The sequence below is a fragment of the Callithrix jacchus genome, chromosome 6 (assembly GCF_049354715.1).
Source record: "Callithrix jacchus isolate 240 chromosome 6, calJac240_pri, whole genome shotgun sequence".
Classification (NCBI taxonomy): domain Eukaryota; kingdom Metazoa; phylum Chordata; class Mammalia; order Primates; family Cebidae; genus Callithrix; species Callithrix jacchus.
The window spans coordinates 63,231,260-63,256,311 of record NC_133507.1 but is presented as its reverse complement, the minus strand read 5'-3'; the positions used below and the strand labels follow the sequence as shown (position 1 = coordinate 63,256,311).

The window sequence follows — 25,052 nt, the reverse complement described above, 5'->3', positions numbered from 1 at the left end:
ACTTTGTAATAGAAAAGCTTTTGCACTGCATATACAAAAACTTTTCTTCTTAAAGAGCTTTCAACTCAGGCTATTTTAAAGACTAAAATGTTTGCTTATAGCAAAACCAAGACTACACTGCTTTCTACCAACAGATAGCAATATATGTCACACACAGCCATTTTAGTCCCTGCCAGTACAGAATTCATCAGTTCATTCAGTGCCTACAGGATATGGGCCTTGCTTTTCAGGTGATGTAAATTCTTAAATCCACCAGGTTTGAAAAATGTGAATATACCAGACATACCAGGGATATTGAAAGATTTAATAACAAAAGCATTGGAATATCATGGAACCAAAGAAATAATAAAATAATTGAAAGTAAGAAAATAATAAATGTGGCAAGTGCATAAAAGATTAATCACTTGATAGTAATAATGACCCTCTAGGACTGAGCAGAATTATACAAATGTTTAAAATAATGGGCCTAGGCAATAGCCAGCAAAATACAAGGAATATTATTATTATTTTTAATGAAAATGCTCTAGCATGGGTCAGAGGATTTTTCATTAGCGGTTGAAGCTCAAGAACTGAATGCTAAAGCCAGAAAAGACTAAGTGTTCATTCAAGAAGGCAAAATCCAAGCACGGTAACAGCTGCAGATAAAATATTCCTGATGGGGCAGGGATTGTTAAATGGACTCAGAGCCCTTTCATTCAGTATCAAAATAAGTGAGTTAAGAAGCATGCATGTCAAAGTACATTTGTGGGCATTATCAAAACTGGTGACATCTCCTCATACGATTTTCGATGAAGAACATTCTTTAAGGATCTCTATTAGCAAAAGAAGGGTGTAATCTGGTTTTAGGCATCAAAAGGAACATTTTATTTGGTGGAAATTCATCTGGAGATGGTAAAGTACTGTGGTATAAACAACATGAGTTTACAAACAAACCTTTTGCAAACTAACATATTCATAGATATAACTTCCAGTGTTTCTTATTTCTCTGCTCTCTCTTGGAACTAAAGGCTATGATTATGGCAAGGTGTCTAGTAGCCCTGACCATAATCTGGAAATATGATGAAACTCCGGTGATAGCGTTTAAAATGCATTCTCTTTCTGTTGTTGTTGTTTAAAATATATTCGAAGATAAAGAGAATGGCTATTTTTTAAGGGTGATTTGAGTGTATGATGGTATTTCTTACTTTCTGCCATTTTGAGTCAAAATTTTCAGAACCTCACAGATATAAACTGGTTTGGAGTTATGGATAATATTCAAAATTTGATAGTGATCACAGAGTAACAAGTGAATAGGAAGAAAATAATTTCTATCCTTCCTCAAATTTATATCCCAGAAGGAAATGTTTTGTCTAAATACTTTGTTTATCTCAAATCCAAGTTCCCTGGCCAATCCAAGTCCCCTGATCAAATTTATATTCCGAAAGGAATTAAAATTATTTAATTATTTTTTTAAATTTATTTATTTATTCATTTTGAGACGGAGTTTCATTCTTGTTACCCAGGCTGGAGTGCAATGGCGCCATCTCGGCTCACCGCAACCTCCTCCTCCTGGGTTCAGGCAATTCTCCTGCCTCAGCCTCCTGAGTAGCTGGGATGACAGGCACGTGCCACCACGCCCAGCTAATTTTTTGTACTATTAGTAGAGACGGGGTTTCACCATGTTGACCAGGATGGTCTCGATCTGTTGACCTCGTGATCCACCTGCCTCGGCCTCCCAAAGTGCTGGGATTACAGGCTTGAGCCACCGTACCCGGCCTATTTTAAAATTATTAAATTTATTAGAAATATAAATTTGACCAGGAGACTTGGATTGTGAGATAAAGCAAGTGTTTAGGCAAAAACAGTTCACAACAATTTAATGACAACGGTGTCGAACTTTTATGTACAGACTTCTTTTTGCTATTCTAATTAATGAATTGACCTGTTTATTTTTTTAAATGTCCATATGTCTTATTTTCATGAAAACGGAAAATATGCTTAGTGACCTTGAGTTTCCACAAATAGTCACCATTTTTTATTTGCTTGTAACTCCCCAATGGAAAAAGGTATTGCCTAGGAGACTTAACCTCTACAAGGACTTTCTAATGGAACAAGAAATAATTGGTATAAACTCCAACCTTGAAACTTCAGCTTTCGGCCGGGCACACTGGCTCACGCCTGTTAATCCCAGCACTTTAGGAGGCCGAGGTGGGCGGATCCCAAGGTCAAGAGATCAATACCATCCCGGCCAACACGGTGAAACCCTGTCTCTACTAAATATACAAAAAAAAAAAAAAAAAATTAGCCAGGCGTGGTGGCATATGCCTGTGGTCCCAGCTACTCGGGAAGCTAAGGAGGAAGAATCGCTCGAACATAGGAGGCTGAGGTTGCAGTGAGCTGAGATTGCGCCACTGTACTCCAGCCTGGTGACAGAGCAAGACTCCGTCTAAAAACAAAACAAAACTTTAGCTTTCAGTAACAAACTCTTCTGACAACACTTTAACAAAACTGAGTGAAAAATGACAGAGCAAGACTCCGTCTAAAAACAAAACAAAACTTTAGCTTTCAGTAACAAACTCTTCTGACAACACTTTAACAAAACTGAGTGAAAAATAAGTGATTTTACTAACAAGGGAAAGAAGAGAGGAGATTTTTGAACTTGCTTAATTAAAAGAAATCCAAGACTCTAATTAGGAGAAATCATTGATCTGCTTGACCATTGAGAAAAGAAGATAGCTTTTGTTTTTCACTCACTTACTCAATTTGTTTACTCAAGTATTAAGCACCTAATCTGTGCAAAGCCTCCTAAAAGGGTCTGTGTGGATTATAACTGAAGCAAAATAGAATCCTTGCTTGAATTAATCATATCTAGGATAGAAAATGAAGGGTCTCTAAATTTATTAACTAGCTAGGCAAGAATATTTTTTCCCATCAGGAATGCTCCTAAATTGCTACTATAATTATCCAACAAGTCAAAAATTTAAATCCTAGCATAAAAGAAAAGACAGAACAAAAGAAAATGAAATGGGAGTTTTTATAAAGGAAGGCACATGTTCATGGTAAGGTACATTTAGACTAAAAACCAGATCTCTGAAGGCAACGGGTAAGGGAAAGCTGGAAACTCTCTTAGAATCTATAAAGTATATACGATTTAAAAAAAAAAATCACCAATGAATCACAGACAAACATCAGAGTTAGAACTGTAAAATTTTAAGAAGATATCATGGGGAAAAATCTTCAAGACATTAGATCTGGCACATGGATGTGGAACCAAAAGCACAGGCAACAAAAGAAAAACATAGGTGAATTGGGTTTCATCAAAATTAAAACTTTTGTACATCAAAGAACACTACCAGAAAGTGAAAAGGCAATCCATATAATGGGAGAAAATAATTGAAAGTCATATATCTGGTAATGGATTAACATTGGCAAATATTAAAAATTCCTACACCTCAACAAAAAATAAGCAGATCAAAAATGAACAAAGGATTTGAAAGGACATTTCTCCAAAGAAAGGTCAATCAGTACATGGAAAGATACTCAACATCACTAATTATTTGGGAAATGCAAATCAAAACCCCAATAAAATATCACTTCATACTTGGTAGGATGGCTATTGTTAAAAAAAAAAAAAAGGAAAAGAAGCATTAACAAGGATGTGGAGAAATTATAATACCGTGTGCATTTCTGGTAGGAATATAAAATAGTGCAGCTGCTGTGGAAAACACTGTGGTGGTTCCTCAAACATTAAACAGAATTACCACATGGTCCAGCAATTCTACTTTAGGGCATGTATCCAAAACAATTGGAAGAAGGGACTCAGATAATTATCTGTGCAGCAGTGTTCATACCAGCATTATTCACAGTAGCCGTAAAGTGAAAACAACTGAAATGTCTATCAACAGATGAACAGATAAACCAAATGTGGTATGTAGGCACAATGTAATACTATATAGCCTTAAAAAAAGAAATAAAATTCTAATATATGCTACGACCTGGATTAACCTTGAAAACATTATGTTAAGTAAAATAAGCCAGACACAAATAGACAAGTGCTTTAGGGTTCCACTTATATCAGGAACCTAGGATAGTCAAATTTATAGAAAAAGTAGAATAGTGATTACTGGGAGAGAGGGGAAAAGAGAAATGGGGAATCACTGTTTAATAGTTACCCAGTTTTTGTTTGGAATGATGAGAATGTTCTGAAGATGGATAGTGATGATCATGTACAACATGAATGTAATTAATGCCTCCAAATTGTACATTTGAAATGGTTAAAATGGTAAATTTTCTTATGTATATTTTAAAATTCACCAGCGTTTTGTTGAGATCTGTAAGGCAGAAAGAGTTAGTAGGAGACAAAAATCACAGTAGTTAGCAGTGGGTCAACCCTGACAACATGCAGTGTCTCTTTGGTATCTATTTTGCTAGGCAATAGTCATTTATATCTATGCAATACCTCTATTTCATGAGAAATAATCATGTAATAAACATAAAAATCAAAATATACAAAATATTACTGTCCTCCAACCATTGTTTTTAGTTTTCAAAATTTAAACATTTAAAGTTACTCTCACTTGTAATCTTGTCATATTAGCCCTTTCCCTAGCCCCAAATAGTAATAAGGGGTTCCAAGAATCCAATCCATTTCAGACAGGAGGAGAATCTAGAACATTTACATATACATTTACATATAAATCACCAAAAAATGACAAAAACACATTTTTTGTACAGATATTAGAGCTTCTCAAACATTTATTCTGATTATATGTTACTTGCATCCAGAAAGGGATTCAGTTAAAAAAGGGCACACTCAGTTGGGCACAGTTTCTCATGCCTGTAATCCCAGCACTTTGGGAAGCTGAGGCGGGCAGATCACGAGGTCAGGAGATTGAGACAAGCCTGGCCCACATGGTGAAACCCCGTCTGTACCAAAACAAAAAAAATTAGCCAGGCATGGTGGTGTGCACCTATAATCCCAGCTATTCGGGAGGCTGAGGCAGGGGAATTGCTTGAACCCAGGAGGCAGAAATTGCAGTGAGCAGAGGTCATGCCACTGCACTCCAACCTGGCAACAGAGTGAGACTCTGTCTCAAAAAAAAAAAAAAGGTACACTCATCCCTTTCCAAAGTTGGACCCATGCTGGTCATTTTACCGTTGGTTTATCATGCAGCCCTCAATGCAGGTTAGTAATCTCTACAAAATCAAGAAAAGGTCCTCATCTTCTACTTTCAACCTTGCTGTCTGTATTTCAGCCATGCTAGCTCTCTTGCTTCTCCTTAAATACATCAAATATGCCTTGAGACTTTTGCAATTGCTGTTTTTTTTGTGTGTGTAACTAGAATGATTCTTCAGTTTTTAGCTAGCTCCCTTACTTTCTGATTTGCTTCATGCCTCTACTCAAATATTCCTTTATAAAAGTTTTCTGTCTACTTTAAATAATACTTCCTTCTCTCAAGTCTCTGTCCTGTTTTATTGTTTTTCACAGCATATCTTACAGTGGAATGATGGATATTGGTGAATATTTATCTAATCGTTATCTCTTAAAATTGGTATCAAATCTCCATGTGTTGTTCATTGCTATATCTAGCATCTACAATAGTGCTGACTTAATAAATACTTTCTAAAGAAGGAAGGGAGGAAAAAAAGAAAGAGGGAAGGAAAGAAGGAATTGCTTTTAAATTCCAGGAAGAGTATGAATGCTGAGAAGAGTAAGACTGTTGAGTTCTTAGAGCTGGCCTGGAGGGACTCAGCAGCTATTTACCACTGCCATTGGGATCTCTGCCACATCCTCCCTCCCCACAAACCTCAATGGCACCAATACCAACTTGGATGCCAACTCCTGACCTACACACATTGGAAGCCAACTAGACCAGACCTAATGATTAATCATTATTTTAAGATAAATCAGTTGGAAATTTCAGCTTTAGCTTTGTTTTGTCTTGTCTGCCAGTCTACTTCTTAAGCATACCTGTCACCTCCAAAATTTCCTTGTGTCCCTTTACTTATTTCACTTAGCATGTCTCTTCAAGGTTCATGCATGCTGTCACAAATAGTAATGTTTCCTTTTTAAGGCTGGATAATATTCTATTTTATATACAGACCACATTTCTTTACCCTTTCATCTGTTGATGGTCATTGGGTTGTTTTCATGTTTTGGTTATTGTGAAGAATCCTGCAATGAAGACAGAAGTGCATATATCTCTTTGAGATCCTGATTTCAATTGCTGGATCATATGGTAGCTCTATTTTTAATTTTGTTGAGGAACTTCCATAATATTTTCCATGGCAACTATACTATTATGCATTCCCATCAACAGTGAACAAGGGTTTCATTTTCTTCAACAACAGTTTTCACTTTTTATAATGCCATTTTAGCGGGTGTGAGATGATTAAATCATTGCAGTGTCAATAAAATCTTAATCACTGAGTCTAGAGGACAAGCTACCAATCCATAAATCACTAAAATAGATTGAGATATGTCACAAAACTCAAGGGCCCAATTTCCCATGATTTTTATATCCCAGTCAAAGTACAGTATCTAAGTGGAAAATTGATATTTAAAAAAAAATCATTTGCATACAAAAAGTTGTTATAAATATAACATAAGATAAATTAGTTTCTAAAAATGTTTTAAAACACTTAAAATTTCTTGAATTGGAGAAGAGGGAAGATGGTGCTGTAGAACCAACTCAGAATTGCAGCTCCCAGTGAATCCGCAGAGGGTGAGTGGATGCCGCATTTCCATATGGATCTTTATTGTCCACAGACTAGGAGATTCCCAGGTGTAAGAGCCCCGCAGGCCGCCAGTGCAGCAGTTTGGGCCGGTGCGGCTGTTTGGGCTGAGGCCGCAGTGCAGCGACACTCCGTACAAAATACACTGGTTTGGTTGCCCTGTTAAACTGGCAATTGGAGATTTTGGAAGGCAGATTAGCACATTTATCTGATTAAATGGGACTTAAACAGAAACCCAGGCCAGGAGATTCCTGGGCAGCAACATGGTTTGATCTGGCACAGTGGGTCACTGAATGGGAAATCATACAGATCCCGGCGCCCTTGCAGCAGGCAACTGGAACACCTGGGAGAGAGTCAACAGTTCAACTAAAAAAAAAAAAGGGCTCTGAAGCAGGCAGCCAGGTGATCAGCCTCGGCAGGTCCCACCCCCACAAAAACAAACAAAACAGCAATTGGAAACGCTCTGAGTTGAGAGTTTCATGGCAAGCACAGCTGAACCCAGGACAGTGCAGCTCGGTGGGGGAGGGGCATTCACCACTACCGAGGAACGCAACCCCTACAAAGGTACTCAGCCGTTGCTGACACAGCCTGCTGTTGCCGAGGCAAACTGCCATAACAGAGAGAGTCCGCTGCTACAGAGGTGGGCCACCATTGCCACTGCAGTTCTAACCACACGCATATAAACAGGATTACAGGGAATTACACACGGCAGCAGGGCAGAGCCCACGGCAGCAGGGTGGAGACCACGGCAACAGGGCGGAGCCCATGGCAGCTCTTCATAGCCACTACAGGCAAGCAGTGACTAGACTGCCTCCTTGCTGGGCAGGAAAGTGCAACATATACTCATAAATAAAGCCTGAACTCCCCGGGACAGAGCACCTGAGGGAAAAAAAGGGGCTTTATGAGTTCTGCTGCAGCAGACTTAAATGTACTTGCTTAGCAGCCCTGAATGAACAACGGAGCTCACGGCTCAGCACTAGAGCTCCTATAAAGTACAGACTGTCTCCTCAAGCAGCTCCCAGACCCCGTATATTCAAAGAGTCACCTCACAAAGAACTGATCAGACTGACATTTGGCAGGCATCATTCAGGGACAAAGATAGCAGAAGGAGAATATGGTAGCAACCCTCATGGTTCCACAGCTGCTACAGGAGTTCCCCAGGCAAGCAGGGCCTGGAGTGGACCTCAGCAGTCCTAAAGCAGTGGGGCCAGACTGTTAGAAGAAAAACTAAGAAACAGAAATACTTCATCATCAACAATCTGGACGTCCACTCAGAGACCCAATCGGAAAATCAGCAACCACTCAGAAGACAGGTGGATAAATCCACAAATTTGGGAAGAAACCAGCGCACAAAGAAGGGAAACACGTGAAACCTGAACACCTCGCCTCCTAGAAAGGACCAAAACTCCTCGCCAGCAAGGGAACAAAGCTGGACGGAGAATGAGTGTGATGAAATGACAAAATCAGACTTCAGAAGGTGGGTAATGAGAAACTTCTGTGAGCTAAAAGAACATGTTCTAAATCAATGCAAAGAAACTAAGAACCTTGAAAAAAGATTTGAGGAAATGATAACAAGAAAGGACAACTTAGAGAGGAATATGAGTGAATAGAAGGAGCTGAAAAACACAACATGAGAACTTTGTGAAGCAGGCACAAGTTTCAACAGCCGAATTGACCAAGCAGAAGAAAGGATATCATAAGTTGAAGATCAACTCAATGAAATAAAATGAGAAGCCAAGATTAGAGAAAAAAAAAACAAACAAAAAAAATGACAAAGTCTCCAAGAAATGTGGGACTATGTGAAGAGACCTAATCTACATTTGATAGGTATACCTGAATGTGACAAAGAGAATGAATCCAAGCTGGAAAGTACTCTTCAGGACATTATCCAGGAAAATTTCCCCAACCTAGCAAGGCAGGCCAATATTCAAGTCCAGGAAATACAGAGAACACCACAAAGATATTCCGCAAGAAGAGCAACCCCAAGGCACATAATCATCAGATTCACCAGGGTTGAAATGAAGGAGAAAATGCTAAGAGCAGCCAGAGAGAAAGGTCGGGTTACCAACAAAGGGAAGCCCATCAGACTCATAGCAGATCTCTTGGCAGAAACCCTCCAACCCAGAAGAGAGTGGGGGCCAATATTCAACATTTTTAAAGAAAAGAACTTTCAACCCAGAATTTCATATCCAGCCAAACTGAGCTTCAGAAGTAAAGGAAAAATAAAATCCTTTGTGAACAAGCAAGTACTCAGAGATTTTGTCACCACCAGGCCTGCTTTACAAGAGCTCCTGAAAGAGGCACTACACATAGAAAGGAACAACCAGTACCAGCCATTCCAAAAACATACCAAATGCTAAAGAGCATCAACAAAATGAAGAATCTGCATCAACTAATGGGCAAAACAGCCAGCTAACATCAAAATGACAGTATCAAATTCACACATAACAATATTAACCCTAAATATAAATGGGCTAAATGCACCAATCAAAAGACACAGACTGGCAAATTGGATTAAAAAAAAAAAACCCCATCAGTGTGCTGTATCCAGGAAACCCATCTCACATGCAAGGATACACAAAGACTCAAAATAAAGAGATGGAGGAAGATTTACCAAGCAAATGGAGAGCAAAGAAAAGCAGGAGTTGCAATTCTCGTCTCTGATAAAATAGACTTTAAAGCAACAAAGATCAAAAGAGACAAAGAAGGACATTATATAATGGTAAAAGGATCGATAAAACAAGAAGAGCTAATGATCCTAAATATATATGAACCCAATACAGGAGCACCCAGATACATAAGGCAAGTTTTTAATGACTTACAAAGAGACTTAGACTCCCACACAATAATAGTGGGAGACTTTAACACTCCACTGTCAATATTAGACAGATCAACCAGACAGAAAATCAACAAGGATATCCAGGGCTTGAACTTAGACCTGGAACAAGCAAACCTGATAGACATTTACAGAACTCTCCACCCCAAATCCACAGAATATACATTCTTCTCAGCACCACATCACACCTGCTCTAAAATTGATCACATAATTGGAAGTAAAGCACTCCTCAGCAAATGCAAAACAACTGAAATCATAACAGTCTCTCAGACCATAGTACAATCAAGTTAGAACTCAGAATTCAGAAACCAACCCAGAACCGCACAGCTTCATGGAAACTGAACAACTGGCACTTGAATGTTGACTGGATAAACAACGAAATGAAGGCAGAAATAAAGAAGTTCTTCAAAACCAACGAGAACAAAGACACAACATACCAGAATCTCTGGGACACATTTAAAGCAGTCTTTAGAGGAAAATATATAGCAATAAGTGACCACAAGAGAAGAGTGGAGAGATCCAAAATTGACACTCTATCATTAAAATTGAAAGAGCTAGAGGAGCAAGATAAAAAAAAAAAATCTCAAAACCTAGCAAAAGACAAGAAATAACGAAGATCAGAACAGAACTGAAGGAGACAGAAACACGAAAAACCCTTCAAAAAATTAATAAATCCAAGAGCTGGTTTTTTGAAAAGATCTACAAAATAGACCACTAGCCAGACAGAAAAAAAAGAAAAGAGAGAATAACCAAATAGATGCAATAAAAAATGATAAAGGGGAAATCACCACAGATTCCACAGAAATTCAAACCATCATCACAGAATATTACAAACAACTCTATGCACATAAACTAGTAAACCTGCAAAAAATGGATAAATTCCTGGACACTTCCATTCTACCAAGCCTAAACCTGGAGGAAGCTGAAACTATGAATAGACCAATAACAAGGTCTGAAGTTGAGGCAGCAATTAAGGGCCTAACACACAAAAAAAGCCCAGGTCCAGATGGGTGCACAGCTGAATTCTACCAGACACACAAAGAGGAGATGGTACCAATCCTTCTGAAACTATTCCAAAGAATACAAAAAGAGGGAATCCTTCCCAAATCATTTTATGAGACCAACATCATCCTGATAACAAAACCCGGCAGAGACTCAACAAGAAAAAAAAACTTCAGGCCAATATCCATGATGAACATAGATGCAAAAATCTTCAATAAAATACTGGCAAGCCGATTGCAACAGCATATCAAAAAACTTATCCATCATAATCAAGTAGGATTCACCCCAGGGATGCAAGGCTGGTTCAACATATACAAGTCTATAAACGTAATTCACCACATAAACAGAACCAAAAACAAAAACCACATGATTATCTCAATTGGTGCAGAGAAGGCCTTAGACAAAATTCAACAGCCCTTTATAATAAAAGCCCTCAATAAACTCAGTATTGATGGAACATATCCCAAAATAATAAAAGCTATTTACAATAAACCAACAGCCAATATCATACTGAATGGGCAAAAACTGGAAGTATTCCCTTTGAAATCTGGCACTAGACAAGGATGCCCTCTCTCAACACTCATATTCAATATAGTAGTGGAAGTTCTAGCCAGAGCAATCAGGCAAGAAAAAGAAATAAAGGATATTCGAATAGGAAAGGAGGAAGCCAAATTGTCTCTATTTGCAGACGACATGAAGTATATCTAGAAGACCCCATCATCTCAGCCCCAAAAAATCTGAAACTGATAAGCAACTTCAGCAAAGTCTCAGGATATAAAATCAATGTGCAAAAATCACAAGCATTCCTATACACCAATAACAGCCTTAAAGAGAGCCAAATCAAGAATGAACTACCATTCACAATTGCTACAAAGAGAATAAAATACATAGGAATACAACTTACAAGGAATGTAAAGGACCTCTTCAAGGAAAACTACAAACCACTGCTCAACGAAATCAGAGAGGACACAAACAGATGGAGAAACTCTCCATGTTCATGGTTAGGAAGAATTAATATCGTAAAAATGGCCATACTGCCCAAAGTAATTTACAGACTCAACGCTATCCCCATCAAGCTACCAATGACTTTCTTCACAGAACTGGAAAAAACCACCTTAAACTTCATATGAAACCAAAAGAGAGCCCGCATAGCCAAGTCAATTCTAAGCAAAAAGAACACTGCAGAAGGCATCACACTACCGGACTTCAAACTATACTACAAGGCTACAGTAATCAAAACAGCATGGTACTGGTACCAAAACAGAGATATAGACCAACGGAACAGAACAGAGGACTCAAAGGCAACACAACATATCTACAACCATACAATCTTTGATAAACCTGACAAAAACAAGCAATGGAGAAAGGACTCTCTGTTTAATAAACGGTGTTGGGAAAACTGGCTAGCCATGTGCAGAAAGCAGAAACTGGACCCCTTCCTGACAACTCACACTAAAATTAACTCCAGATGGATTAAACACTTAAACATAAGACCTGGCACCATAAAAACCCTAGAAGAAAATCTAGGCAAAACCATTCAGGACATAGGAATAAGCAAGAACTTTATAACCAAAACACCAAAAGCATTGGCAACAAAAGCCAAAATAGACAAATGGGACCTAGTCAAACTCCACAGCTTCTGCACAGCAAAAGAAACAGTCACTAGAGTGAATTGGCAACCAACAGAATGGGAGAAGTTTTTTGCAGTTTACCCATCTGACAAAGGGCTGATATCCAGAATTTACAAAGAACTCAAACAGATTTACAAGAAAAAAAACAAACTAGCCCATTCAAAAATGGGCAAAGGATATGAACAGACACGTTACAAAAGAAGACATACATGAGACCAACAAACATATGAAAAAATGCTCATCATCACTGGTCATTAGAGAAATGCAAATCAAAACCACATTGAGATACGATCTCACGCCAGTTAGAATGGCGATCATTAAAAAATCTGGAGACAACAGATGCTGGATAGGATGTGGAGAAATAGGAACACTTTCACACTGTTGCTGAGAGTGTAAATTAGTTCAACCATTGTGAAAGACAGTGTGGAGATTCCTCAAGGACCTAGAAATAAAAATTCCATTTGACCCAGCAATCCCATTACTGGGTATATATCCAAAGGACTATAAATCGGTCTGCTATAAGGACACATGCACACGAATGTTCATTGCAGCACTGTTTACAATAGCAAAGACCCAGAACCAACCCAAATGCCCATCAATGATAGACTGGACAGGGAAAATGTGGCACATATACATCATGGAATGTTATGCAGCAATCAAAAATGATGAGTTCATGTCCTTTGTAGGGACATGGATGAATCTGGAGAACATCATTCTCAGCAAACTGACACAAGAACAGAAAATGAAATACCGCATATTCTCACTCATAGGTGGGTGATAAACAATGAGAACACATGGACACAGGGAAGGGAGCACTACACACTGGGGTCTATTGGGGGAAATAGGGAAGGGACAGCAGGGGGGTGGGGCTTGGGAGGGATAGCCTGGGAGAAATGCCAAATGTGGGTGAAGGGGAGGAAGGCAGCAAAACACACTGCCACGTGTGTACCTATGCAACTATCTTGCATGTTCTGCACATGTACCCCAAAACCTAAAATGCAATAAAAAAAAAACTTCTTGAATTATTGATGCTGGACAATTTAACTGACATAGATAATTGAGTCTTTGTGACAGTGAGTACTGTGATTTAGGTTTCATTTGTGTGCATCAATTTGTGATGCTCTAACTATTTGTACTCCTCCAATATAGAATATCTAAATTCTTCTTTTCCAGGATATATGAACACTATCATCTCATCCTGCACAAGATCACTTTGCTTTCCATACTTCTCCATCTACTAGCCCCAGGATCTCATATGCATAACTTCAATCCCTGTTTCTTTTCCATTTCGGAATGAACTTCACCCCAGACATTTCTTTTTTTAACTTTATAGGCCGAGTCACACCCTATTGCCCAGGCTGGAGTGCAATGGCTCAATCTTGGCTCACTGCAACCTTCACCTCCCAGCTCAGGCACTTCTCCTGCCTCAGCCTCCTGAGCAGCTGTGATCACAGATGCCAACCACCATGCCCAGCTAATTTTTGCATTTTTTTTTTCTAGTAGAGATGGAGTTTCACTATGCTGGCCATTGTGAGGCTGAGGCAGGAGGATCACTTGAGGTCAGGTCTCAAATTCCTGACCTCAAGTGATCTGCCTGCCTCAGCTTGCAATGTACTGGATTACAGGCATGAGCCACCTCGCCTGGCCCAATTTGGCATTTCTCCCCAGGCTATCCCTCCCCAGCCCCACCCCCTGCTGCCCCTCCCCTATTCCCCCAGTAGACCCCAATAGACACTAGACATTTTATACACATATCCATTTTAATTATACCATCTTCTTTTTTCAACTCCTTCCTACCTTGAAAAAGTCCTTTTTTCCATTTTAATTTTTTAAATAGTAAAACAAAATATGGGAATCATAGCAAAATCAGTAATCAGTATCAGTAATGTTAGTCAGAGTAGTGCAATGATACCCCTAGACCAGGAAAGTGAAGTCATTCAACCTATAAAACAACTTCAAAAATACTTAAAATGCATAGGTACTGTTTCTATAACGTCTTTAAACTTCCATCAAAATCTCAATTTTGACTTAATACAATGTACCTCTCAGGAATTGGTATACTCAAGATGAAAATTGAAACAACCTTTCATCTTTCTTTTTTGTTGTTCTCTATTACTGTAATTACATGATTTGGTATGTTTGGTTGCAAATATAATTTTATTTTAGCTCCATTAAGGATTGAAAATATTTTATGGAATCCTGGGTAACATAGCCATCTGGTGTATCTGTGTGGAGTATGTGCAAACATATACTTAGAATATATAAGATTTATTTCCTATAAAAGAAATGTGCATGTTACTGAAGTATAGTAACCACTGTGAGTCTTTGGAAAGGTTAGGTAATTTCTGTGCCTTAGTTTTCTCACCTCAAATTGGTGGTCATGAGGATTTAAACGGAGCATATGAAAATCCCTTAACAAACTGTTCAGTCAGTATTAAGGAGACTTCCATACATAAGACTGTTACATTAATGTTATCAGTAATGTTAGCAGGATGTAAACTTTTCCATCTGCATTTTTCCTTGAAACAGGATAATTGCCGGCCTGGTGCAGTGGCTCACACCTGCAATCATGGCACTTTGGGAGATCGAGGAAGGCAGATCACCTGAGGTCAGGAGTTTGAGACCAGCGTGACCAACACGGTGAAACTCAATCTCTACTAAAACTACAAAATTTGCCAGGCATGGTGGCACATGCCTGTAATCCCAGCTACTTGGGAGGCTGAAGCAGAAGAATTACTAGAACCTGGAGGCGGAGGTTGCAGTGAGCTGAGATCACACCACTGCACTCCAGCTTGGGTGACAGAGTGAAACCACCACACCTTTACCTATGTAACAAACTGGCACATATGCATATCCTGCACATGTACCATGAAACTTAGTTAAAAAAAAAAAAGGAGGCCAGATACCAGTGGCTCATGCCTGTAATACCAACACTTTGGGAGGGCAAGGTGGGCAGATCACCGGAGGTCAGGAGTTCAAAAACAGCCTGGCCAACATTGTGAAACTCCATCTCCACTAAAAATACAAAATTAGCAGGGCATGGTGGCTCATGCCTGTAATCCCAGTTACTCAGGAAATTGAGGCAGGAGAATCGATTGAACCCAGGAAGTGGAGGTTGCAGTGAGCCAAGGTGGTGCCATTGCACTCCAGCCTGGGCAAGAAGAGCAAAACTCCATCTCAGAAAAAAAAAAAAGAAAAGAAAAGCATTTTGATAATAATATTCTAAGTTATCAAATGTTTACATACCATTATTAAAACCTACTTATGTCTACTCATCATATGTAAGACACTAAAGTGGCTATTTTGGAAAAAACAAATTAGGGTGTGTGTGTGTGTATGTGTGTAATATACTATACATATAATATATGCAATAGCCCTTAGAAGTAGATACTACTAATTTACAGGGAAGCAATATTTAAGAAATTAATATTTGACTAAAACCACATATTGAGTAATGGGAAAAAAACTTTCTTTATACTAATTTGAACTCAAATTGATTTCTCTGTGCATTTAACACTTTATAAAATATGTTACGATCTGAAACATAGTAGAGATGTAATATAAATTTTGAAAGGCACTCCTCTGCCTAGCTGTCTTACAAGTGTTCCTTCTTAAAAATCTGTCAGCAGATCTCATGGGATTAGAACTTTATTCCCAGTTGATCCATGAATAAGCCACTTCCCTTTTTCCTACCTGAATTGCCATGAGCCAAGTTTGGATGGGGGGTAACAAGAATATATATTTTGTTAAGAAGGAAACAAATTCAACACTTCAACATTATAATATTTTGTTCCATGAAAAGATCATTTATAAAGACTGGTTCCATAATATTTACCTAGAAGGAATTACTCAGATAAAGTAAAGTCATCACTTAACAATAAAGCATTCAATTCATCCTATTTAAAATGTTACTGTATGCCCTAAAATATACACTGTCTATTGGACTTGAAAGAATAGTAATTTAGTAGAGTTTAAATCAATACATGAAATACAAATTTTTAAATTTTTTTGTAAAAACAGGGTTTCCTTTTATCATCCAGACTGATCTAGAACTCCTGGCTCAAGCAATCCTCCAGCCTTGGTCTCCCAAAATGTTGGGACCACAGGTGTGACCAACTGTGCCTGGCATGATATTTTATTACCATGTAACATTTTTCTAATTTTTCCTGTTTTACTCATCTTCATGGATGTGAATATCTACATTTACTTATTTTTTCAAATTCTAAAGTGTAGATTCTCAAGATGACCTATTTTAAAAATAATTACATTGAATTTAAAAACATATAGCATAGGAGCAACTAGTAAAAGTTGACAGATACCATATCCAGTGAAATTACCCCCAGTTAAAAAAAAAAAAAAAAGATAATACAGGGAGTCTAGGTATGCAGATAGCATATACAATTTTTATTAAAAATCTCCATGGAAATGTTTTTAATACTTATATTTTAATGCATATATCTAATCTTATTTATCTTTCTTTAGAGGCCCAATTTTCCAATTATTTGTATTAATAGTTTGACCTGAAAGTGGAGTGAAATATGCATTACTGGCATACATATTAAACATTTAGAAGATGAGATGTAGAAGAGAAGAAGAAAAAGGGGATCCAAGATGGCTGATTACTAGCAGCTCAGGATTGTAGCTCCCAGTGAAAGCGCGGAAAACAAGAGGACGCCACACTTTCGGACGATTTTTTTTTGCTCATGGACCAGGAGATTCCCAGCGGAGGAGCCCCATGGGTTGCCAGCGTGACTCTTGTGGCCGGCGCGGTGGTTCTTGGTGCAGAGTAAATGGGACTGGGTCCCCTTTTGGTCGAAATTTGGAGCTCCAGGAAGGCAGCGTCGCCTATTCAGCTGATTGAAAAAGGGATTCAAGAAGGATTCAAGAAAGAAGGAGACCGGAGATTCCCAGGCCGAAAAGCACCATGAATTTTAATGCTGCTATTTTAGTCGGGCAGTGGGATGCTCAGATTTCGGCACTGGGAATCAACAAGTTGGACGTCCACTCAGAGACCTAATTTGAAAGTCGGTGATTACAAAGATGACAGGTAGATAAATTTATAATGACAGGAAGAAACCAGTGTAAAAAGACTGAGAATACTCAAAATCAGAATGCCTCTCCCTCTACAGAGGATCACAGTTCCTCATCAACAAGGGAACAAGGCCTCATGGAGAACAAGTGCATTCCATTAACAGAATTAGGCTTCAGAAGGTGAATAATAAGAAATTTCAGTGAGTTAAAAGAACATGTTCTAGCCCAATGTAAAGAAGCTAAGAACCTTGAAAAAAGGTTTGACAAAATCCTAACGAGAATAGACAATTTAGAGAGGAATATAAGTGAATTAATGGAACTGAAGAATACAATAGAGAACTCCACGAAGTATGCACATGTTTTAACAGTTGAATTGATCAAGCAGAAGAAAGGATATCAGAGGTTGAAGACCAACTTAATGAAATGAAATGAGAAGACAAGATTAGAGAAGAAAGAGTAAAAAGGAATGAGCAAAGTCTCCAAGAAATGTGGGACTATGTGAAAAGACCTAATTTATGTTTGATAGGTGTACCTGAATGTCATGAAGAGAATGAATCGAAGCTGGAAAATATTCTTCAAGATATTATTCAGGAAAACTTTCCTAACCTATTAAGGCAGGAATACTCAACTCCAGGTAATACAGAGAACACCACAAAGATATTCGTCAAGTAGAGCAACCCCAAGACACATAATCGTCAGATTCACCAGAGCTGAAATAAAGAAGAAAATTCTAAGGGCAGCCAGAGAGAAAGGTCAGGTTACCCATAAAGGGAAGCCTATCAGACTCACAGCAGATCTCTCAGCAGAAACTTTACAAACTAGAAGGGAGTGGGGGTTAATATTGAATATCTACAAAGAGAAGAGTTCTCAACCCAGAATCTCATATCCAGCCAATCTAAGCTTCATAAATGAAGGAAAAATAAAATTTTTCATGAACAAGCAAGCACTCAGAGATTTCATCACCACCAGGTCTGCTTTACAAGAGCTTCTGAAAGAAGCATTATACACAGAAAGGAACAACCAGTATCAGTCATCCCAAAAACTTACCAAAAGGTAGAGAGTATCTCCATAATGAAGAATCTATATCAACTAATGGGAAAAATAGCCAGCTAGCATTAAACGACAATATTAAACTCACAGATATCAATATTAGTCCTAAATTTAAATGGATTAAATGCCCCAATCAATGACACAGACAGGCAAATTGAATAAAAAGTCAAAACCCATCAGTACGCTGTATCCAGATCCATCTCATAAGCAAGGACATACTAAGACTTAAAGGGTTGGTGGAAGACGCACCAATCAAATGGAGAGCAAACAAAAAACAAAAAAAACAGGAGTTGTAACTTTTATCTCTGACAAAATAGACTTTAACAGCAACAAAGACTAAAAGGAACAAAGAAGGACATTACATAATGGTAAAAGGATCAATGCAACAACAGGAGTCAATGATCACAAATATATATGCACCCAATATAGGAACACCCAGATACATAAGACAAGTTCTTAATGACTTATAAAGAGACTTGGACTGCCCCACAATAATAGCAGGAGACTTTTACACCACATTGTTAATATTCAACGGATCAATGAGATAGAAAATTAATAGGGACATCTATGATTTGAGTTCAGACCTGGAACAAGTAAAATTTATAGAATTCTTCACCCCAGGTCCATAGAACATACATTTTTCTCAGTATCACATTACACCTATTTTGAAAGTAACCACATAATTGGAAGTAAATCACCCTTCAGCATTTGCATAGCATTTCACAGACTTAAATGAAATATTGGTTGGCTGTTTGTATGTTATTTTTTTCCCTTATTCCTTCCTGTCTTCACTGTTAAGCACAATTATTGGCATAAAAGAGGTTTTTAATACCTATTTTTAGATTGTATTCCAGCCTGGGCAATAGAGCAAGACTTCTGTTCTCTCTCCCCCTTTCTCTTTCTCTATCTTTCTTCTCTTTTTCTCTTCCTCCCTCACTCCCTCTTTCCCTCCCTCTCTCCATCCTTTCTTCCTTGAAAATAAAAAAAAGAAGAAGAAAAAGGGCATTAATTGCAAGGCAGGATGCTAGCTTAATGACATTGTAAATGTACTCACTCTTTCTAAATTTCCAAGTGAACAATCATAGGTGCAATTAGTTTTATTGTATTTTGATAAATGATTCAGAAAGCTTTGTAAAAAATCCAAGAAGACATTTTAAAGAAATGTATGGGCTGGGCGCGGTGGCTCAAGCCTGTAATCCCAGCACTTTGGGAGGCCGAGGCAGGTGGATCACGAGGTCAACAGATCGAGACCATCCTGCTCAACATGGTGAAACCCCGTCTCTACTAAAAATGCAAAAAATTAGCTGGGCATGGTGGTGCATGCCTGTAACCCCAGCTACTCAGGAGGCTGAGGCAGGAGAATTGCCTGAACCCAGGAGGCGGAGGTTGCGGTGAGCCGAGATCACGCCATTGCACCCCAGCCTGGGTAACAAGAGCAAAACTCCATCTCAAAAAAAAAAAAAAAAGAAATGTATGATCAGTAATAGCAGTTTCTCAAACACTTGACACACACAAAAGTAACTCATAAAATGAATACCAAGGAAATTACAATTAAAGTAATGGTAGGTTTTAACAATATATGGTATTTTTTGGCTTCACGTTATATCACTTTTAAAAATCTAAAGGTATTTTATTTCCTGTATTAAAGAAACAATAATAGCATATTTTTTACTTACAGTAAGTTCTTATTTAAAGAGATGTGGAAAGAACTGTTTTCTCAATAGGGCTCAAAATATATAGAATAATTCAGTTCTAAATATGCCAATTCAAATTTGTTTGTGGCATATTATGCTTACTGGCACAATAAGGCATTCCCCTCTTCCTTCCCCACTTTATCATGGTCTGGCATTTTTCCTCACTGCCAAGAAGGGTTTCATTCCTTCAAACTTTATTCCACCTTTAGCTGCCAAGAGCTGATGGCTTTCCCTTTTGCCTAAAGCATTTCCTTCCAGCAATTCTGAGAGGAAAGAGTAAGTGAAACCTTCAATGAAGAAATTTAACTTTTAGAATGGCGAGACACCAAAATTGTTATCTCATATTCCACAAAAGTATTCTAGCCACATTCTCAGGATCCTCTCATAAATCCTCATATAAAAATATTTTTATGCAATCTTATAATATCCATTTTAATATGACCTTGCCTCTCAAGTGGTAATCTAACTCTACATAGTTCTAAAGGAAGATGTCACAATACTTCTGTAAAGGATAAATTAGCTAACTTGTGATGTGTAATAGGGAGGACCACCTTCAATTAGTACACAGATGCTCTCCAATACAATGATATGCCCTCTTCAGAGAAAATTTTTTTAAATCCCTGGTAATAATTAGTGAAATAATTTATTCCTTCAAGATGTAATGTAGTAACCAAATTATTTACCAAAAAAACTGTGGCTGGCCATTTGCTACATTAAAATAAATTACTAATCAGAGTTTGTCGCCTAACTCATTTTCAACCAAATGTTAATAGTGAAATTACTTGTTTGTTTAATATTTTTAAGTATGGTCTTGAAAAATAAAGAGGGCGGGCAAATTACCATACAAAGTGTGTGTGTGTGCGTGCCTGTGTGTTTAGTAAAATTCTTGTATAAATATGACACAATCACTGATCAGTATGAAGTTTGCAGTCCTTATTCCCATTCTAATAACAGTAATGGGTCTTAATAAATAAGCCCACATTACTTCTTTGAGACTTCCTTAGAGGATGCTTCAAATTTGTAGATAATGTGCCCTTTGTACCTGGGGCAAACATCAGTTTAGATGATATGGAAACCTAATCTATGTCCTCAGCCTCATCTGGCTATATTTCTATCAACTAAGCTCACATAAGTGTCTATATTTATTTTAAAAGAATATTCTAAATTCATAGTTAGTGACTATTGACTGGCCCTTAAATTCCTGATAGATACAGCTTTAAACCTATCAAGGTCATCACTGTAGATTTAGAGTCACTCATACTTAAATTATATTAGTTTATGCAATCTAAATTTTTCTTACAATATATTTTAGTACATTTGTGGTCACTGTCTTTCTAAGAATTTACAAATTACTTACCTTTGAGTACATTATCATCCACACTGCTAAAAGATGAGAATACACCTCAGTATTTGTTTATTTTACCTTCTCAAAGTTATAGCAGAATATTGTAAACATACTAAATGGTCAACAAATAAAAAATAAATAGAATCACAAAATGCATGTTTCCAGGGTTGATGAGCTTTATGCTGGAAGAATCCATATTTTTGCACTTTATTATTTATGTAAGTATCTACAAACACCCTACTCTTTGATGCCAGGCACTATTCTGGAAGCTAAGTCAATAATGAAGACATAGTCTATTCAGTATGCATATCCACAAAACACCTGCATGCTGTAACAAGCGTTATGAAAGAAACAAGGTACCAAGATCAAGACCAACAGGGGACAACCTACTTTTGACAAGATGATCAAAAATGATCTTTCCAAAACAAAAAACCTCAGCTGAGATTTAAAGTTTGGGAAGGAGTGAGGTTGCATAGAGTTCAGGCATTGGAACAGCATTTGAAAAGACCTTAAGGAGTGCTGTTGTTTCCTGAGTTTTAGCCACTGAAACACCACCTGGGCAGGAGCACCTTAATGAGAAGAGAATAGGTTTTGGTGAGGTTGAAGAGAAGGGACAGAACAGAGAGTAAACCACATGCTGAGGAAAGGCATTTATTGTTATTGCTAATTGGTCTCTGTGTAGCCGTGTTTGTCTTCTTTTTTTTTTTTTTTTTTTAAATGCAGTTGTGAGCCAATGTTTCTAAGGGGAGCCAGGATGGTATTGCTTTTATGGAGAATGAATTGCACAAGAGAAAATTACAGAAGTAGAGGGACTGCTGTGGATATTGTGGCAGGATTCCAAGTAAATTATGATGATGACCTGAACTAATTTGGTGGCAGTATAGATACAGAAAAGAGGGTGAACGAGATGCATCTGAGATATATGAAGACATAGAAATAAATTTGGGAGATAAGATGGATCGATCTACATACAGGCTGGATACGGCTGAAATGGGGTCATAAGGAAGAGAGCAATCAAAGGTGATTTCAATATTTGGGTGGTAAAGACATTTATTCAGATAAAGAAGATGGGAGGAAAGAATCTGAGATAGTTTTAGAAAAAGTCACAAATTATTATCATTCTGACATCCAGAATATTCCATTTACATTAATAAACTTTAAGCTCCTTTACAAGATCATGACTTGTCTTAGAAAAATACCATATAAAACCTTCTAGTGCTTCACACTCTTTTGCAAAGTAATAGGAATAAAAACTAGTTTTTTATTTATGCAAAATGAAAAATTTTACTTTTTTCCTTGCCACAGAGAAAGTGGGTTGAATATATTAAATAAAGTAAATAGGACCCTACTGATTGCTTTTCTGAATTTATTTATTTATTTAGCTGCTGAAACAGCACAGCAACAGGTAGTAAAAACACAGAAACATTACCATAGAAGAGTTCCCATGATTACTTGCAGGCCCTAGGACACAGGAGGCCCAGGGTTCATTTGGCAGAGAGCCAGATCTGACTCATCTTTCTCCTGTGGAAGCATCAGGTACTCAGTGAGCCCAGCCCTGCACCATAGGAATCATGACATACCAAATATTCAGTCTCTTTAAAAATACATCACCATGTACCATGACTGCACAATGGTTGACTTAAGGAAACCTCCTTTTAAACATCTACAAAAAAACAACGACAACAACAACAAATTTATATTAAGCCAAACTACTATCGGTTGCCTAAACAGAGGGCACACCCTCCTTTACATAAAATGCCATATTCTGTCTAGAATTTGGTTGTTGTTAAGCTTGACTAACAATCATGAGAATTTGTTACATAGGGATCAGATAAGACCAGTTTTCAAATAATATATATATATATATAAAATATATATATACATAGTTTAAATCTCACCATAAATTATGAGAAAGAAAATTCTATTTTAAACTTTTTAAAATAGTGGAAAAAATCTGAAGAATTTTCAATAAAATGAAGTTTAATAATTTGATTTGGTTTGCAGATTATATAAAATAGGTTTATATTGATGTTAAAGCAAAAGTTATTAAAATGTATTTAAATTACAAGGAAAGAGAAATTCCTTATCTTGTCTACAGGGAAGAAGAAATAGAAAAGAATATTAAATATGTTTCTGTAAATAACTGAACCTCCCAACACTGACTTCCTCTGCAGCAACTTGGCAATCTATCACTTTCTTAAAAGCTTACTTTGATTGGCTTTTATCTTACTGACAGGAGCTCCTTAAAAACTCCCCTTAGTTTCTCCCCTAACCTATGAATGCTGCAACTTAAAAAACACACTAAAATAATGAGTGAAATGTTTACTATAATCACAAAAACTGGCATTAACGTTTCTGTTTTCTTGTTCTGATCTTTTGTCTTGAATATAAGGGACGAAAATATCCTTTTTTTCCTAAAAGTAAATGAGTTTCCTAAGTTGAATTCGATAAGTTAAAAGGATTCTGCATCTTTTCTGAATTTCACTATAAAGTGCTTATTCGTTTGAAAAAAATAAACTGCGCTGAGAAATAGGGGTAGAGCTGTTCCGTTAATTATTTGCGTTTGTGTGTTCTTAAGGGGTGCGGGGTTTTTTTCTGCCCCCACAGGTAATATCTGCTATGCTGGTTCTCCACGCTCAGCTTTGCAGATGGGAAATACAGCACATGCTTTTTGCTTGTAAATAATATGAGCTGCTTCTTGAACTGAAGCCCATCTAACAACTATGTTAGCGTAAACAGAAAGAAATAAAAAACAGTAAACCACCAGGCATGGCTACCTTTCCCTTCCAGTTTCAGAACCTGGCAGCAAACCCACAGGGTCAAAACCGGCAGAGGAGCTGCTCAGCTTTCGAAATAACTACCCTCCCAGCTCCTCTTCCTCCCATTGCTGGAACCACCTGGGCAAGCTTCTCCCTTCTCTTTTTCCCAGGTGGCGTAATACTGGGTGACAGAACCGAGATGTGAAAATAAGACACAGGTGGGTGTGGCGGTTGAGGCGAGCACTGGCGAAAGACGGAGGGGGGGTTCTCCTCCTGCCACACAGAAGGAGCAAAAGGAAAGGCACTTACTTGCGACCTAGCCAGCCGACCATTCCCAACGGGTGCACCTGCGGAATCTGGCCCCCGGGGAAGGGCGCGGGCCTCTCTCTCCCCGGCGCTCTCTCCGGGCTGCTTCTTTTTCTTTGGGCTCCTGTTGCTCCGGGGACGCCTGCCGCTGGCACCCAGGTTAGCCCAGCCCCATTCCAGCCGGCGGAATTTCAAAGCCGACAGGTGCAGCAGGAGCGCGGGCGACCGCCTGCAAGCAAACTGCGCCCCTCCTGCCAGGTCGCTCCCGGGGAGGTAGCAGCCCCGCCTCCCCGAGGGCAGCTGCGCCGCTCAGCCTCCTCCACTCCTCCCTGCGCGCCCGGGTCCCCACCCCTTGCTCCCTCCCTCCCTCCTTTCCTCCCCCGACTCCTGCAGGCGCCTCAGGGCGGGGACCCGTGTAGGGGCGTGGTGGTGGAGAGGCTCCTCTGCACCATGCGCTAATAAAAGGCAAAGGAGGGGTTTGCACGACTCGCCATCAATAGGGGCACGTGTGTGTGTGTGTGTGTGTGTGTGTGTGTGTGTGTGTGTGTGTGTTTTATTAGATGCATTAGATGCAGCCAGAAGAGCCCTTCCCTCACCTCATCCCCGCTGGCAGCCGCAGGCACCCAGGTTAGCCCAACCCCATCATCCCTTCCCTCCCTTCCTGATCAGCAGAATCTGCTAACG

At 38.5% G+C, this 25,052-nt stretch overlaps 1 protein-coding gene and 1 long non-coding RNA gene across 3 annotated transcripts in view; one reads left to right on the top strand and one right to left on the bottom strand.

The window, feature by feature from the left end:
- Positions 1-16,549, top strand: part of LOC144576646 (uncharacterized) — a 257,148-nt gene extending 240,599 nt beyond the window's left edge. Inside the window, exon 7 of the long non-coding RNA XR_013518895.1 lies at positions 14,713-16,549. This is a non-coding gene — a long non-coding RNA (uncharacterized LOC144576646). The remainder of the gene's footprint in view (positions 1-14,712) is intronic.
- Positions 1-24,610, bottom strand: part of SCN9A (sodium voltage-gated channel alpha subunit 9) — a 198,401-nt gene extending 173,791 nt beyond the window's left edge. For both annotated transcript variants that reach the window (XM_054258311.2, XM_054258312.2), the window contains exon 1: positions 24,372-24,610. The gene's annotated coding sequence lies outside the window, so the exon portion shown is untranslated. The remainder of the gene's footprint in view (positions 1-24,371) is intronic.
- Between the last annotated feature and the right edge of the window lie 442 nt (positions 24,611-25,052).